General features: G+C 35.9%; 1 protein-coding gene across 2 annotated transcripts in view; it reads right to left on the reverse strand.

Annotated features, from left to right (window-relative positions):
• LOC105227564 (uncharacterized) overlaps nucleotides 1–1,637 on the reverse strand; it is a 217,092-nt gene extending 215,455 nt beyond the window's left edge. The window contains exon 1 of one of the 2 annotated variants that reach the window (XM_049450567.1): nucleotides 1,462–1,637. The gene's annotated coding sequence lies outside the window, so the exon portion shown is untranslated. The remainder of the gene's footprint in view (nucleotides 1–1,461) is intronic. The other variant, XM_049450568.1, reaches the window with a different exon arrangement.
• Between the last annotated feature and the right edge of the window lie 4,899 nt (nucleotides 1,638–6,536).

The following is a 6,536-nucleotide window of genomic DNA, read 5'->3' on the forward strand; positions in this document are numbered from 1 at the left end:
TACTTAGAGCTGCTAAAATGAAAGCAAAAACAACAGCACTAGGAAGAAAATATATATGTATATGTGAATGTGTATGTGTGATAAAATAAAACGGCCGCCGTCTTAAGCACTCAAGCAAGTAGACGACGACGAGTGAGTGTGTGTATGAAGACGGTGGTTTTGGTTGCTCATACGCCATGGCGGGCGCGCACAAAACACTGTGTTCCTGCTGCCGCTGCTGCTCACTGGCATTGTCAGAAATGTAGGTTATATGGAAAAATATTAGCTTTAGCATGCTCGAGAGCAGCTAGAAGATGTTGGCTGGCTGAGTGAATGGCTGACTGCCTGCTTGGCTGCTACAAGCACCAAAATCACAAGCACATAACAAAAAATAAAAATGTGTAGTAAAAATAGAAAGTAAAAATAAAAGTTGCTAGTTTATAAGCGCAAAGTGCTTCCAAGCTTGCCACAGCAGCCGCACGCTATTATACACCGACACACACATACACATGTGCATTTGTGTACTCCGTACACAGGCTTGTTTGGGTGTTTGCCTGCAAATAAGTGGCACACAGCTGTTGGGCTGGCGGCTAACGGAGGTTGTATAGGTATGTGTGTTTGTAGTTGTTGTAGTGCCCACAGAAGCAGTGGAAGTTATAGAAGAAACCGCAAACTCGACAGTTTTTGCCTTTAAGCAAAAATAACACTCACCAACACAACTTACACAGAGTGACACCGACACACACACACACGTACGCACGTGGCACGCAGCAAGAAACTGTAAACTGAGTAGCATGAAAATTGTTAGTGGTACTTTGAAGAAAATGCTGTACGAAATTCCAAGCGAAATATGTTTGCATGTATATATGTATGTATGTATGTGTATGTGTAGAGTTGCATCAATGCAGCAAGCTGGCAAAATAACTGTGGAAAACGTCTCCGTTTCGCTTCTTAGCAGCATGTCTAGTGCATAGCAGGAGGTCAACAAGAAGTAAATTTTCTATGCAGTGGCAGTACGCAAAATAAAAGCAAAACTGAGGCTTAGAAGTTGGCATATGTAGTAGGAAGTAACTGCCGCATTTTTAATTCATGTCAGTGCATGACATATCGCACGTACAACACACACATTCGCACACACACACCGAAATTCTTAGAAATAAAGTTGAATATTTACTTTTCTTCAAAGCAGCTGCTTTGTATTCCTGGCCTCACAGCAACTGCCAACTCCCAGTGGGCACTAAATTCACTGCTTCGCTTTGTACTTTCACTTGATAACTTCGCTCAGCAAATGCTTTGGTTTAACTGTAAACACTTATGCCAGAGTATAACGTGACTTTCAAAGCATTTTCATGTTTTACGCAACACTCACTTTTCGCTTAAAAAAAAATGCAATTTTCTTGTCATGAAAATATAAAACACCAACAACAATTTCGATTGAACTATGCATTAACCGAAACTAATTTCATTTTTATTTAGAAATACCATTGAATACTTGTCATTTATTTCGTTGAGTTTTCTGCAAGCGCACAGCGCGTTTCATGCAACGACAACACTTTCACTACACAAAAAAAAGCACAGCTTGCATGAAATCGTAGCATCGAAATTAAAAAAATTGCCGACCGTCAAATTCAACGTCCATCACGCATCTACTGCCAAATTCGGCAACGATTTCTCTAATATGCCTTCACATGCACGGCAAAGGCAGCACGCGAGCGCGACGACGACGCGCACGACGACTTTAATGTCGACAGGATAAACGACGAGCAGCACTAGGAGCGCTCGGCTAGCACCTAGTGAGGATACACAACCTGGCCGAAATGCAATAACGCTCGCAGGCTCACACGAAATTTTAGTGTGGCATAGCTCGCAAGTGCCACTTCGTCGCAACCGTCACTCTTTGTGGCATCGCATTTTGTTGAGGTTGGATTGGCGCCTCAGAGCATCGCTTACACTCGTAAACAAGCATTGTTGCCCGAATTTCGTTGGTTCTCATATACACACTACGATGACTTCGAAAAATTCGAAATTCCACTTTGACCTGTTTGGAAATTTCATAAATTTCATAGCGCGCTCTCTACTGAGCATTATATTGGTTGGTGCTCTCAGAGCACGGTTTAGAGTACACTCTGTTTCCGAAAAATTTCTGCTCTCATGTCTCATTCGAAATGAGTTTATGTGTGTTCTGGTTGAGTGCATGAAAATTTTATTTTGGCATGAAGTGTAAATGAGCGTATAACAGTTTTAAATGTGAGTTAATTTTCATTTGTTTTCATCTCCATATATTCACCAAAAATTATTCAGAAATATTTACTTAGATAAAAAATTAGTTTTCTTTTTTAATTTATTTAAAATTTTTTCATAAATCCATTAGTACTGCATTAAGATTAAATATATTTTTAGTTTAATGAGTATAAGAATGCATTAGGTTTTGATAGTATTTATAATTTATAATGCAACATACTCAAATTAAAAAAAAAAAAAAAAACTTGTTTGGATATTCTGGTATGATCTTAATAAAAAGAAAAAAAAAAGATTCTGTGAAGTTATATAATAATATTTTTAGAAGTCTGTACAGTTTCACAAGACGTGCCCTAAGTTGTAATGCTCAAAATACTTAGTTTCAATATGATTTGGGAATGATGATGGGACAAGGTATTAGAAGACTTCTGTTCCGTCGGCTCTTTGAATAGCCCTAGTATCAAAGGAAATCATACCATTAAGACTTTTTCTGAAGTTTTGCTCTCTTTAACATAATATGACTGAGGTGGTCACAAGATCTCCATATGACACAACAGAAACAATAACCAAGTTATACAGCGTTTTAGATGCTCTAGTGGCTTTAAATGCTTATGAATTCTCAAAAATATTGATCTTGGTTTGTTTTTTGTTTTTTATTTTTTGTTTTTTTATTTTTTTTTGTTTTTAATGTTAACCTCATCTAGAGTCCAAGAAGCGGGCATCATTTTCACAATTTTTCTTCTCAGTTCAAAATAAATTTATATTTAAGCCTATATCTCTTGGGCATTCTGAGGTTTCAGTTATGTTTTAGGTGGTAGAAGTAACTGAAATAGAAGACTCGTTAAAAGAGTTAGTAATTTATATAAATATTTCCAATAATTACAAAAATTCATATTTTGTTTATAAGAATTTATTACTATGAAAGCACAATTAAATTCCATCTTATACTTGCGATAGTCTTCGAGTACAATCTACCATCGTCGCATAATTGGAAAAATGCAGTTTTGAGAAAATATTTAGATGTAGAAACTGCCTGATCCACACACTTTTGCAGTTTTTTCCAATGGAATATTTTTTTTTGGTTGCAGCCATGAATGTAGCAGTAGATTTGCTGCTCCCGATTGCGGCCTCCTTTAGAGAATTGACCATTCACTCAGATAGCAGAGCGACGATACTAGCATTGAACTCATTTACAGCGCGTTCAGGGTTGGTCGAAGCCTAACCTCGCTATCAATGGCATCTAGTGTCTTTGTGATAAGACTGGTATAGGCATCTAGCATATCCTAACCTAACTTAATATTTTTAAAACCATCGCCAAAGATTTTTCTTTGTTTTTTTTTAAATCCTAGATTAATAAAAATTTTCAGTTACACAAAGAACCGATCAAGCGGCGCTTAGAATATGATATACATTATAAGCTATTACTTATCTAACTAAACGAAAACGTTGTTGACGGCTTAAGAATAAATTAAATTGTACAAGAGGTTTAATTTGGAAATGTTTCATATAAATATTTGTGATACAAGCTATCCTATCTTTTAAGTTGAATCAAATTGTACTAAATTTTACTCAATTTGATTCAATAGTTAAGGAGATTATCACGGAAAAAACGTAATTCTCAATTTTTTATCCCAGAACACGTTATATGAAGTTTCTAATACTCAAAAGGTTCAGCGAACTTATAAAAATTGTATATAAATTATCAGCATGACGAGCTTTTCACATCTGCTTCTTTTCACATATCGCTCTAAAAGTTTACACACATCCTTCATTCCTTTATAGAATTTTTATAGATGGTATGTATTAAAAAATCTTTGAAAATTGCATACAGGCTACTTAAAAAGCTGAGTATCTCGAGAAGTATTAATGATAGCGATTTTGACCTTGGATCTTTTTTATAGCAAATAAAATTTCCTACAAATTTATCATGTAAGTTTTTTCTAAAGCTCTTGTCATTTCCGAGATATATAGCACCTCGCCGGTGTGAGTGTCGAATTTGTTGCACTGGGCACTTTTGTAGAGTGAAGAATTCTGAAAAATATGTGTCTAAGGTCAAAGTGATGCCATAAAATACCTCTGATCTGTAGGAATTTAAAGATAAAATATCACGATTGTAGTGTATTTTCTATGGAAAATTTTTACTGGCCTTGGTCCAGTTCTTAATGTTAATATTAATAGCTAAAATTTTCAGGGATTTTTTTTAGGATATTTCCAAGGAAATTTCGTGACGGGACTGAAAAAAATTAATAGTTCAATAAAATAAAAAACACCCTAATGTACATATTATGTTTTTATTTATTTATTCAGTTTTCTGTAAAACAGAAACTTTGCTTCTCTATTAACATTTCCACCTTCATTTTGAAGTCCGCTTCAATCACAAAGTGAAACTAGAAGCAAGTCCATAAAAGAAGTAATTATATTACATAAAACGATTAAACTTTTAAAGGTAAGATATGCTAAGTCATACCATAGTTTCGATCCAAATATTAATCATCCTTTAACAAACTCCATATTTTATTCAACCTAAGTTGCTTCTCGTTCGGCGGAGGTTTAAAGCGAGAGCGTACTTGTACCAGTTAATGAGCCTGATTAGTTTTAATTTTATTCTTAATGAGTTTCCACTATAAATTGCGTATTTTCTTATCAAAACAGATATTGTGACACAATAGGTCTAGTGTCACAATATCTGTTTCGATAAGAATTGTGGAAAAACTACACAAAATTCAGAACCTTCATGGATAATGCAAAATACTTCTTAGGACATACAATATCCTCAATAGATCCCTGTTCCAAGAAAACTTGCTATCATTCGATTTTTCTATGAATTCAAAACAATTATTTGCATTATCATCATATTGTACATTTAAAATAAAGATATTCCACATTTCATTTTCCTTAACTCTCATAATTACCATCTACCCGTATACACTAACCCCCATATTGTGTTTCTACTGCATTTGCCAACACTTGCACATATTTTTACATAGAATATATGAATGCATATTGCTTTCAATTTCGCCAAACAAAAACATCTGTGGCATTTTAAATAAACTCCACCTGAACGGTAACTAAGTAACTGTCATTCCGTACGCTGACACAACGCAGCGTTTTCACTTACTTTTATTTTCGATTCATTGCTTTGCTTCATGCGCGAAATTTATTGTTCTAAAAATAGTTTATGCTCCTTTTGCCAGCGCTCCGTGTCGCAGCAATCGCTTGTCATTCCACATTCAATTCCAGTTGTTGTCATATTTTCATATTTACTGCTTACACACACACACAGACACACAGGCAAGTGTGATGATGTTGTTGTTGTTGTGCGCGCTGTCGTTTGTCTTTCGGTTGCATTGTTTTCGCGTAATTTTTGCAAAACTGTGTGTAAGTTGACGAGACGGTTGGTTGGCGTACGCTCGTCGTCGTCGTCGTCATCATTTACTCGCAAGACGCAAGACGCAAGGCGCTATGCATAATTTACAAGCACTTGGCAGAGGTGTTGCACCGCAAGAGCAACGGCGAAATTGCCAATTCAAAGGCGGGGTGGCAGGCAATGACGTTGAGGAAGTCAGTATGAAAATGCCGGCATAAACGCACTGACACCCGTTACTTATGTAAATTCATCCATACATATATACATGAATACATACATGTATACATATATATATATGAATGCATACATATATATATACATATTTTCATAAATACATACGCGCAACATACAATAGCTGTAGCTGCAGCATCGTAGCGGTGAACTTGCTACACCCTTCTCATTTTGCAGCTTCATTTCGCATCTTCCTCTTGCCTTTCTTTTCCAGGTTGTTGACATTTCGTGATAATTTTGACTTTTCAGCTGCACGACAGCACTATGAGTGAGTTACCCAATACTCATTTTCTTCCATGCGCCCATCTGCTGCTATTCAAATTACAGCTACTTTCCAAAACGAACAGCTGTTTGCTGCTGAAATTGCGTTTATGCAACGAAGTGTGAGCAAAACCGCTATTTTACTCTCTGTGCTCATGCGCGTGGCTGCGGCACACAAGAATTTTGTGAAAATACTGGTAACAGTAAACGCATATGTTGGAGTTAATCAGATATACGGCAATGTGAGTATAAAATTTGAAGGTAAATCTAATCGAAATGTTTTGTTCAAAACCGAAGCTGATGTAAAAGGAAATAAAGTTTTATATTTTATGACCTAATATTAAAATGTTTGGATAGTAAAAAGGAAATGTTGAGATGTTTCTACTTTGTCTTTTTTCAATCGGCTTCTAACTACAACGTCTATCCTGTCAGATTGACCGGTTAGAACACCTACAATTGC

This window comes from Bactrocera dorsalis, chromosome 2 (genome assembly GCF_023373825.1).
Source record: "Bactrocera dorsalis isolate Fly_Bdor chromosome 2, ASM2337382v1, whole genome shotgun sequence".
Classification (NCBI taxonomy): domain Eukaryota; kingdom Metazoa; phylum Arthropoda; class Insecta; order Diptera; family Tephritidae; genus Bactrocera; species Bactrocera dorsalis.